The sequence below is a fragment of the Cupressus sempervirens genome, chromosome 1 (genome assembly GCF_028749045.1).
Source record: "Cupressus sempervirens isolate cs-2001-9-10 chromosome 1, ASM2874904v1, whole genome shotgun sequence".
In the NCBI taxonomy this organism is placed as follows: domain Eukaryota; kingdom Viridiplantae; phylum Streptophyta; class Pinopsida; order Cupressales; family Cupressaceae; genus Cupressus; species Cupressus sempervirens.
In genome coordinates, this window is record NC_143118.1 from 123,053,679 (window position 1) to 123,066,630 (window position 12,952).

Here is a 12,952-nt window from a genome sequence, read left to right on the forward strand (position 1 = left end):
CAACAACCCGTCATCCACCATGCAGCTGCCCAAACAATGTACAATCCCTATCAGCAAATCCCTCATAACCATCCATATTCAGTGGCCCCATCCAGCACATACCTACCTCAAGGCACTCCTACATTGGGGGCACCCCAACCATCACCTATCAATTCAGAGTGGGAGCAAATGAAGACAGCTCTGAAAGCCATCCAAGAAGGGAATGATCCAAAGACATTCAAGTTTGAGAATGTGTGTCCTTACCCATTTGATAGAGCCATTACCATGACACCATTTCCCAAACACTTTGAGGTACCTAAATTTGACAAATTCAGAGGAAAAGGAGACCCTATCACACATATCAAAGAATTTTACATGCATTGCCAGGACGTGGCATACAATGATGTCTTTCTCTTGCACCTTTTTCCCAAAAGCTTGGCTGGACCAGCTCTTGAATGGTTTTATAGAATTCCCTATGGCACAATTAAAAACTTTGCTAAATTATCTGAGGCATTTGTAGCCCAATATGCCCATCTTGTTGAAACAGAGCTATCAATAGTTGATCTTGTCCACACCAAGCAAAAAGGTGGAGGAAGCCTTGCCGAATACTTGCAAAGATGGCAAACCCTTACCACCCGCATATCCTGCACCTTGCCAGAACGCCATGTGGTGAAAATGTTTATTGATAATGCACATCCCAACTTGGCTCACCACATGACCATGAACTGTTTGCAGACCTATAAGGATATCAAAGAGAAAGGAATGATCCTTGAGCAAGGACTCATCAAAGATGGTGTGGTAAAGATTTACAAAGAGGCCAACCAAAATCAATCACATTCCAATGACAAATCTAGGTATTGGAACAAAAACAAGCATGTTGCAACAGATGGGGTTACTGACACCAGACATGTGAATATCGTTGGTCCTTCTCAAAACCAGTCTAACCCACCATATCAAACAAACAACCAACAAGCTACCAATTACCAACAACGAAATAACCAAAGCTATCAAAACCACAATACAAGACTCAACTTTCAAGGGTCTAACAATCAAGCTAATGCCATCAATGTAGCTACAGGGCAAAAGCCCAGATTCCAACCTGCACCTAGAAACTATACACCCCTTGGTGAGCCATTGGATGTTATTTTTGAGAAATTGGCTAAGGAAAACCTCATCAAATTTCCTCCTACCCAGCAAATTGATCCAAGCCAATCCAAAGCTGCATGGTACAAGGACAATGAGTATTGCAAATTCCATAGGGTAAACGGTCACACCACCCTCAGATGCATGAAACTGAAAGACTATGTGCAAGACCTCATTGATCGGAAGGAAATCACTATTGGTGCCCAAACCTCTCCCAATGTAGGCTTATAGATTTATCAAAATGCTTTTCCTCCACACAACAACCAAAATCCTAGAAAAGCACCTATCCAAAACAACACCAACAACCGCCAGCCAAACCAACAGCATGGGAAGAACAATGACCACACTTCATCCTATATAGACTATGGTAGCCTTATAGGTTGTATATCTGAGAAAGAGCCTTCAGTCAATGTTATCAATATCCGAGGACCAGACAATGAGTGTGCGGTCACCACTCGAAGAGTGTGATTTAACATCGCAGGCCCACCAGTTTCATCAACACCATCAGCTCCATCAAAAAGCCGGTACAATATCTTGGAACACCTTGGGAACATGCCAGCCCAAATATCCATTTTAGACCTTCTCCGCACTAGTCCTGTGTACAAAGACATCCTTGACAGTGCTCTCATAGAATCTCGTGTCCCTTCTGATATCAATGCTACTGATTTTCGTAATCTTGTTGGACACCTTTCATCCTCATGTTCCCTATCTTTCAAACCCACCGACATACCCGCGATTGAGCCAGATCACACCCTTCCACTTCGCATAGCCATCATGGTATCTAATTTTGCCGTGAAAAGAGTAATGATAGATAATGGATCAGCCTTGAACATTTGCACCCTAAAATTCATAAAACAAGCTAGGTATACTGAGGCAGATATGATCAGTGAGGTTATCACCATCAAAGCTTATGACAACTTGGAAAGGACCACAGAAGGGACTATTTTGCTACCAATCAAGGTTGGGCCAGTCATTCAAGAGACAGTTTGCCATGTTGTTGATCTAAACCTACCATTTAACATCCTCCTCGGTCGCCCATGGATTCATGCTATGAAGGCTGTTCCATCCACCTACCATCAGTGCATCAAATTTTCGCATCAAGGTACTGAGGTAACCATCCATGCTGATCCAGAACCCTTTGCTTACTGCAATGTAGTTGAAGCTTCATATACAAACCATTGCCCTGGAATAGACATCGGCACAGCCATCGCCAGCTCATCCCACACTTGTAATGATGCAGAAACCATCCTTGCCTCTACCCTATCTACTGTAAAGATCAACAACAAAGGATGTGGAGAATATAGTCTATCAGATGCATTTGCTGTCGGAGCAATCCCACTTGATCCACATACCCATGGATGGCCAACATATCACAAAGCTAAGGAGATTCCACCTCCTCGATACAAAAAATTTGGCCCAACCACCTTTGTGTCCTCAAAAACCCCTCTTCATGAGGAGCTCACTCCAGATATCAACAATTGGTTACATAAGGATGCACCTCCAAGAAATCAAGCACGCCTTGATCACTTCAGCCAAAAGTATCCCCAACAACATAAGCTCGTCACTGAAAAATGGAACTATCAAGGAGGTGGACTAGGACCAGAAGAAAGGGGCATGGAATGTCCCATCGAAGCACATGATTGGGAAATAAAGTCAGGTCTTGGCTTTGGCATACCCACAACTGGGGGCACCAACGAGAATGGTCACGCTTTTTCGAACATCCACCGCGACCTTGTTGAAATCGAAGACATTCCTGAGGAAGTTGAAAAGAGAGCCTACGACGATATCCCAGACCAAATCTTCCTAGGAGACTCTGTTCTCCGAGAACTATCCATCCATCTCATTGACCTACCACTTGCTCATCCACAACTCATAGATTGGGACCAACCAAGTGTCATACATATTGATGAGTTCGCATCAGAGGAAGCGCTTCTAAGATTCATGGGAGCTGAAACTCCTCATAAGAAGACAAAGCCAGATTCTGCCTACATCTACAAGCTAGATCCCAAGGGGTATTTTGGAGAAAATCCCCAACCTAGTTTCGATACACCCAAAACTGGAACTAAGGTAAATCTAGGACTAGCTAAGGCAGCGAAGAGAACCCCTCAGCAAGAAAATCCAGAGCCACAAGCAGAACATGAGGATTTAGTATTGCCTCCTCAAGATAATCGACCAGAGGTGTCTTCTATTCTAATAGAGGATACTAGAGAAGTCAACATTGGTTCTTCAGAGATCCCTAGAATTGTTCACATTGCTGCATCCCTATCACAAGACCAAGCTGACCTCCTCTTTGAAGTTTTACGAGAGAACATCGGCTGATTTGCATGGTCATATCAGGACATGCCAGGACTTGATCCAAAGCTTGTAGTTCATCATCTTGCAGTCGATCCAAAGATCAAGCCCGTCAGACAAAAGCTTAGAAAAATGCACCCCAAGGTGGCATTACTAGTCAAAGCTGAACTAGAAAGAATGTTAGCTGCTAAGGTTATCCGGCCTATTGACTACTCAGAATGGATCTCCAACATGGTCCCTGTCACTAAGCCTTCCGGTGACATCAGAATCTGCACTGATTTTAGACATCTTAACAAAGCTTGTCCAAAGGATGATTTTCCCTTGCCCAACATAGATATGATTGTAGATCTTACAGCTGGACATGAAATCCTGTCCCTTATGGATGGATTTTCTGGGTATAATCAGATCAAGATTGCAGAAGAGGATCAGCATAAGACAACATTCACTACCCCCTAGGGAACCTTTTGCTACACCATGATGCCTTTTGGCCTAAAGAATGCTGGGGCTACCTATCAAAGAGCTATGACAGCCATTTTCCATGATCTTATCCATAGCATTTTGGAAGATTATGTGGACGATATCCTGGTCAAATCTCACACCTTCATGGATCATCTTGCTGACCTGGAAAAAGTCTTTGATAGGTTGGCCCAATATTATCTCATGCTAAATCCCAAGAAGTGTGTCTTTGGGGTCACATCTGGCAAGCTTCTAGGCTTCATAGTTTCTAAATGGGGTATAGAGATCGACCCTAAAAAGGTCAAGGCTATCTTAGACATGCCTCCTCCCCAGAAACTGCGACAGCTTCGCTCTCTTCAGGGAAAACTTCAATCTGTCCGGCGCTTCATCTCCCAACTTGCAGATAAGTGTACACCATTTTCACACTTGCTAAAGAAGAATGAGAACTTCAAGTGGGATCTTTTATGTCAGCGCAGCTTCGATCAGCTCAAGTAGTATCTCACCAATCCCCCTATCTTGGTTCCACCAGTTCTTGGTCGTCCCTTGATCTTGTATATATCAGCAACACCTACTGCTCTAGGGGCACTTCTAGCACAACATGATGATTATAGCAGAGAGAGAGCCATCTACTATATCAGTAGAACCCTAGTTGGTTATGAACTCAATTACACTCCTATGGAAAAAGCTTGTTTGGCAGTTGTTTTCTCAACTCAAAAGCTTCGCCACTACATGCTAAGTCATACCATCCAACTAGTCTCCAAGTTGACCCTCTCAAGTATATGCTCTCCAGAACAGCACTTACAGGCCGTTTGGCCAAATGGGTTATGCTACTAAGTGAGTTTGACATCCAGTATGTGGACAGAAAGGCAATCAAAGGGCAAGCTATAGCAGATCACCTAGCTGATGCACCTCTAGTAGATGCATATCCTTTGCTCACAGAATTTCTAGATGAGCATATTTGCCTAATTGAAGAACAACCTCCATGGAAGCTTTATTTTGATGGCTCATACACCTCTCATGGATCAGGGGCAGGAATATTATTAGTTACACCTCAAGGAGATTACATTCCAAAAACCTTCAAGCTACAATTCCCTAGCACCAACAATATAGCAGAATATGAAGCTCTTGTAGCAGGATTAAAGATAGCTGCAGAATGGAATATCACCAAGTTACAAGTCTTTGGTGATTCCCAACTCATCATCAAACAAGTCCTAAATGAATATCAAACCAAAGATGAAAAGCTATTACCCTACAAAGAGCTAGTTGATCAGCTGACCCAACATTTTACAAAGCTTCAGTTTACACAAGTGCCTCGAATGCAGAACAAGGCAGCAGATGCCATGGCCACTATCGGCTCGCTCTTGGAAATTCCCCAAGAAGCTACACAGTATGAGTTTTTAGTTGAGCAGCTCCTCACACCTGCCTATGCGAATGAGGATTCAAACCGTGTTTGTATCTTGGTTGGTCCCCAATCCCCTTGGTACCATGAAATTCACGCTTACCTTAATGATGGTATCATATCCCCTCACCTCACACGTACCCAACGCCAGAACCTCATCCAAAAATCATCCCGCTATGTTATCATAGCCAATACCCTATATCGTCGGGGTTATCACGATACTCTCTCTCGATGTTTAGATGAAAATGAGGCCGCGATGGCATTAAAAGAAGTACATTCCGGACTTTGCGGTGCCCACATGAGTGGTATTGTCCTAGCACGAAAAATCCTTAGAGCAGGCTACTATTGGCCTACCATTGAAGAAGACTCTTGTGACTTTGTCAGAAAGTGTCTCCCATGTCAGCAGCATGCAAATCTTGTGCACGCTCTAGCACAGGATCTATAGCCTATTGCACCACCTTGGCCTTTTGGTTGTTGGGGCCTTGATCTAGTTGGAACTATCACCCCTCTCTCATCTGATGGACATAAATGGATAATAACAGCTACAAACTATTTCACTAAGTGGGTGGAAGCGGTCCCCCTAGTCTCAGCTACAGGAGTTCAAGTCTCCAAGTTCATCTTGTACCACATTGTTTGCCACTTCGGCATCCCATCCACCATCTTCACTGACCACAGAGGTAACTTTGAAAATCTCAACATGGAAGAATTATGCACTTCCCTCCGCATCCATCACCGCTTTTCTAGCCCATATTTCCCACAAGGTAACGGCCAGGCAGAGGCAACTAATAAAACCCTCCTCAAAATCCTAAAGAAAGTTGTCAACGATTCCGGCCATGATTGGCACCTTCAAATAAATCTGGCTCTATGGGCCTATCAAACTTCCTTCCGTACATCCATAGGCACAACTCCATACTCCCTAGTCTATGGTGCCGAAGCGGTATTACCTATAGAAGTTGAACTTCCCTCACTACGCATATCTTTGCGAGGGCAAATCTCAGATGAAGAATACAGAGTAGCTCGACTCACCCAGCTAGATCTCTTAGACGAGAAGAGACAACAAGCCTATGACCATCTCACAGTCTATCAAACTCATCTCAAAAGGAATTTCAACAAGAAGGTGCTCCCACGACACTTTCAGCCAGGTGACATGGTCCTCAAAGAAAATATGAAAGTCCAAGCAGATCGAGAAAAGAAAGGCAAGTTTGAACCTACATGGCTTGGTCCCTATGTGGTTACCGCCTCCTTTGGTTCCGGAGCCTATCAACTATCTACACCAGAACGAGAACTCTTGAATGATCCCACTAACATCATTCATCTCAAGAAGTTCTATGCTTGAAGATCCTTGGTATACCCAGCTTTTGAAAAATACAAGAAAAAAAAATAGTAAAGAGAAATAAGCGTCCAATGGTGAAAACTTGGCAATTCAAGCGCCTTGGATAGGTACCTTGGTGAAAACCTGGTAATTCAGGCGCTTTGTGTGCTAAAGACTAATCCATTATCTATCACTATCCTATCCCTCATACATCCACCCACCATCCCATAAAACACCTGCTTGTTCCCTTGATGTTCCAATCAAATATCCAAAATCTGATGGAGCTTGTCAATACCTCCTGTACAGCTTGTAAATCTTGTACCAAAGCTGGTATTATACCTTGTAAATCTTGTACCATACCTTGTATATATTCGAATCTTGTCCAAAGCTTGTACCATATTCCATCTTGTAAATGATCTTGTATCCTAGCTTGTATCCTATCACATGCACACACAGAATCCCATTTTCCTTAAGCTTTTCACAAACCATCTACCTATCCACCTATCAACTATTATAGACACCCCATCCTTCACAAACATTTCCATCTCACAAAAAACCAAAACATGAACAAACTTGTACATTTGTAACATATCTTTGTCTGTCAGCTTGTACATCCTCCTTAGCTTAGTATCATTGTATCTATCTGGCTTTCATGATAGTTCATCCTTGGTCAACATCTTGCACACATCGCACACCTTGGTTAGATATTCCAATGCATCCTTTAGCTAGATCTCCTATCACCAAAGTGTTATCCTTTTTAGTTCATCTTGCCAGACGCATCACTCATCTAGATCCATCAGCTTAGGTGCTCTCTGATAGATTTTTGCAGGATATAGCTTTCCTCATGTCTGATCTTGGTCCGTTAGTACCTCGTCCTACCCATCTCGTTGGCAAACAGTTCTCTTTTGGATTTTCACTTTCTTGTGATTTGGGATCTTCCCTTTTGGGTCTTGAAATATCTTTTCCAAGCAATCTCCTTGTTCCCTCCTCAAGGTTGCCATGATCTTCCATATCATGGTATGCTGCGAATGGGGCAATTAGAGCGTAAGGTCTTGATCAGGTCTTTTGCTTGTTTTCTGTTTCTGCTTGTGGGTTACCTAGTGTCGTTTCCACGCTGCTTCCTCTGGGATTCATGTGTGATACTGGGGCAATCCTTGTGTGTTTGTTTTGAGTCAGTTCGTCAGTCCTCTGGACGGTTGGTGAAAAGGCCTTGATGTTCTTGGTAACCTTGGCAATTAACCAACAGTCCTATAGCAAATCTAGTGCTCAACTACATGGTGGTACTTCTCTTTGAAGTATCCCCCCACTCAAAAAGCTTCAATGGATTCCTTTTATAGCGCTCTGCTCCTCCATCTCCCCCCCCCAATCTTGGAAAGTCTTAAAGCTTGCTTTACTATTGTGCCTCTGATTTCCCTTTATCATTCTCCCGTAGTAAGAATTTGAGCTAATTCAGCCCCTTCTCTTTGCCAACCTGCATCTCAGCTCGCCTCAATTTCTTGTACTTTTCAAGAAGTCGTCGAGCCTCATTTCTCTCCCCGTCGCCTTCTTGAGGGGGCATCATCTAAGTCTAGTCTCTCCTCTTCTTATCCGAGACTGGGGCAACCTTGTTGCTAAAACATCTTCCTCATGTCATCTTCATTCAAACTTCTTTGAAATAGCGTTGTCTCAACACTATGTCAAAGAGGGGCAAAATGTAGACACCTAAATTTGATTACACTATTTTAGTAATCCTATTTAGTTATCTAAAAAGGCATTATTAATTAAATTTCTATTTGATTAATCCTTTGTCATCCCCTAGTTGATTAATTTAATTAATCATCTATAGTCCTAATTGATAAATCAAATAATCTATTATTTATCAATTAAATCCTATTCTTCTATCTAATTCCAAAAATCCCCATTTATTAAATAAATCTATTTGATAAATGAAATTCTCAAATTCAAAAAAACCTAACCTATCTCTAATCCTCCATTTAGCCTAATCCACCCCATCCACCCATACTAACCAAGCTTAGCCACTAACTCACCCACCCTCATTAATGCCATCCACTTGCACATCTCTAACATCCCTAATCTAATCCTAAACCCAAGCCTAATCCAGCCCCTAATGTTGTCACATTCCTTAAACAAGTTTAAGACTTTCCTAATCCAAACCAAAGTCTCCCCTCAAAAAAAACCCAACCACTAAGTCATGAGTGCTCTTACAAAACATAAAGACTCTTACAAGCCCACTCATGACTCTTACACCCATCTTCCACACTCTTCCCTCTTCCACACTCATTCCTCTTACATCCCTCTTACATACTCAACCCCACTCATCATGCCTTTAACCAACCCTTTACCCTACCCTCTCACACTCATCCTCCTTGTGACAAGTGTCACCTTTCCATTAGTGCTAAACAAGCACAATCCATGTGCTCCCCTCTAAGTGCATCTTAGCCCTCCTTAAGCCTTCATCCATCCTTGCATCTAAACCCTCCATCCCTCTACCCCTTAGCCTATAAATTGAATCCCATCCCAAGCCATTTCATCAACAATATTTGAGCTAAAGTTACCATGCTATTTTGAGAACCAAAGCCATCAACCATACCCTTATAATGCCAAATTGAGAGCTCACAAAGCTACCAATTTGCCATTACCCATCTCCATTGAAGCAGCTTTTGAGCATCTTGAGCATACATCCACAGCAAAAGGACACATCTACAGAATCAAGAAAGCATGGAGTGTTTTCTCTTGTGAGGTTTGCACTTCTTATTTTCTTTCTTAGTCTAAGCATATATGTGAATTTAGTTTTTGGTTTGTGAATGTTTACTTCATTTGTTAATGTTCTTTGCATACTGATTCTGGTTCTACAGAGTTGACTAGTTTTGAAAAGAATTTTGAAATAATTAAATGAAATTATTTAGTTAAATGGAGTACTTACTTCTAATTAATTAAACAAAGTTATTTAATTAAATGAGAAGGCATTCCTAATTAATTAAATGAAGTTATTTAATTAAATAAGAAAAGTGTCTCTAATTAATTAAAGATTACTTAATTCAATAGAAAAATTAATTATGACAGCATATCTCATTTTATTAAATTAAATATCTCAACAAAATCTCTCTTTAGTTCAAAAAGGGAAATTTTTAGTTCACTGTTGATCAAAAATGAGTTAAATCAGTTAACTCCTTTTTCTACCGTTGATTGAAATCGATCTAAACCGTTGATGAATTCCAAGAATGTCTATTTAAAAGACCCTCATCTCTTCATTTTGAAAAGTTGAACGAGAATTTGCATCGAATTATTGTTAGAATTCATACTCACATTTTCTCATATTTACATACGCAAAGATAAAGTTTGACCAAAAGTTGACCAATTTTAACCACGGTTGACTTGAGTTGACTAGTGTCGAAAAGAATTTTGAAATAATTACACAAAATTATTTAATTAAGTGGAGTACTTACTTCTAATTAATAAAACAAATTTATTTAATTAAATGAGAAGCCATTTCTAATTAATTAAATGAAGTTATTTAATTAAATAAGAAAAGTGTCTCTAATTAATTGAAGATTACTTAATTAAATAGAAAAAGTAATTATGAGAGCATATCTCATTTTATTAAATTAAATATCTAAAAAAAATCTCTCTTTAGTTCAAAAAGGGAAATTTCTAGTTCACTATTCATCAAAAATGAATTAAATCAGTTAAATCCATTTTCTACTCAAATTGAATCAGTTAACTCTTTATTTTACTCAAATTAAATCTGTTAACTCCATTTAATTTGAAAATCTCCCTTTATGATTGAACTTCACCTTTAATCCTAACCGCTGATTGAAATAGATCTCAACCGTTGATGAATTCTAGGAAAGTCTATTTAAGAGACCCTCATCTGTTCATTTTGAAAGGTTGAATGAGAATTTGCATCAAAAAAGTAATTATGAGAGCATATCTCATTTTATTAAATTAAATATCTCAACAAAATCTCTCTTCAGTTCAAAAAGGGAAATTTTTCAGTTCACTATTGATCAAAAATGAGTTAAATGGGTTAACACCTTTTTTTACTCAAATTGAATCTGTAGTGCCTACCCTCGTTCACATCCTTTCTGGACATTGTTATTATTATCAGACTTTGATGGACTAGTTTTATGTTGATGGTTTAGTGGTATTGTTTTGACACTATCAGATATTATGATATGGATTCAGTTGATATATGGTGAGATCATTTAGACTTTACATTTCATGTATGTATGATGATTATTATACTGTTTTCATTTATTAATGATGATTAGTTAGATGGTATATTATCTCATGTATTTTATTATGGATACTTACCCCATACTTGCATGTGTATGGTGTGCGTGTTTTCTTATTTTATGGCATTTCTGATGTGGTTAAGGAAGGGAGTCATAGTCACTTGCTTAGTCGGGATCTATACGATGCACCACTTCCTACCATTGTCTGTTTAGCTTAGCATTATATATATTGTATGTACATGTATAGTTTTTCTGCAGGTTGTAGGTACCAGGTATCGACTTCCCTAAATTGCCAAGATGAGCATACCCTATTATTCTATCTCAATGATAAGAGAAGGGAGATAAATTCTCAAGTCCAAATCCCAAACCCTTAAACCATTTGTCATAGTGAGTTAGGACAGTTATCAGAGTTGAGTACCCACCGAATGTGTCAGATGACATATTTCATAATTTTTAACCCTTTAGACCGATTTTGTATGATTTGTTCTATGATGGGTTTTCATATTTTATCTTGGAGGTCTATGGTGAATTTTCTATTAATTAAGTCTTTATAGATAGATTTAATTAATAAATTAATTATTTCGGAGAAAATTAATATAAAATATCATGTTATTTGATATTTTGATTGTAATTAATTAAATGTGAATTATTGAGAAAAATGAATTAAATAAAAGAAAATTAGAAATTAATAATTAATAATAATAATAAAATAATAATAAAGTAATAAATAAATAAAATAATAAAAGTTACAAAAATTAAAATAAAAGCTATAAACATTTAAATAGAAATTATATAAAAAGTAAATTGGAGTTATAAGCTTGAATGGGAATTAATGCACTTTTCTATTTCTCATGTATCAACAACATGGGGGTTAGTGCATCAATTAAGCACATGGTGTCTACAACCCTATTGCTCATCTTGAAGGTTGGAAAAGACCCATGCTTAGTTGGTGACACCTTTCAGCTATTTCTAGAAACATTCTAGATGTTTTCTGAAAGCTCTTTATATTGAGGCATTCATAGAAGCTTAGACATAGCATTTGGAGTGCAATTGGAGCATTGGAGGATTCGAGAATTCTGAAGGAGGGAGCTTGCTCTGGAAGTATTCTAAGAAAGAGCGAATTAGCATCAGAATCCGAGTAGATTCTTATGATTTTACTTATGCTATTTTTGCATCATGCATTTCCTGTCTTCTTCGTGTCTTCCATATGTCTTCTGAGGAATTTCATATTTTTATATGCATAGATCTGAAAGAAAACAGGACTAAGGTTTAAATTCATAACCAAACCCATTAGATTATTTATTGGATAAATTTGAAGATCAAATATTTAAAGAAAAATTTTGAAAATTTGAATTTCTAACTAAACTGTGTATATTCTTGAATCTGCATACACATATACATATATATCATTATATACACACACACACACACACACACACACACACACACACACACACACACACACACACACACACACACACACACACACACACACACACACACACACACACACACACACACACACACACACACACACACACACACACATATATATATATATATATATGTATGTATGTGTTGTGATGGTGATAAACTTTGCGTGTATATATATACATATATATACCCATATATATATATATACATACATATGTATATATATATACATATATTTATTTATTTATATAATAATCGAATGTCAAATCACGATAGAGTTTCATGTTAATATTATTTCATTTCGAATGGGAACAATTTTATTAAAAAAACATTATTGAAAATTGCATTTAAAAATATATATATATGATGTTGGGTGGGTATTATATACCCCACCCATCGCAGGCCTGCAAGACCGGAGTGTACCTACGATGCGGATGTATTGGGCTGCGCAATTTTAAAATCGCATTGCGGGTTTTAAATTATATAAAGTTTTAGTTGCAATGTTATTTCATATGAGATTTGGATATGAATCTCGATTTTGTTGCAATATCATTAATTATTAAATGTTATTATATATATATTTATGTATGTATATATATATATATGTATATAAGTATATATGTATATATAATTAATTAGAAATGAATATTATAAAGTTCTAAATTAATGGATCACTCTTTTAATGATTTAAAATATTGATAT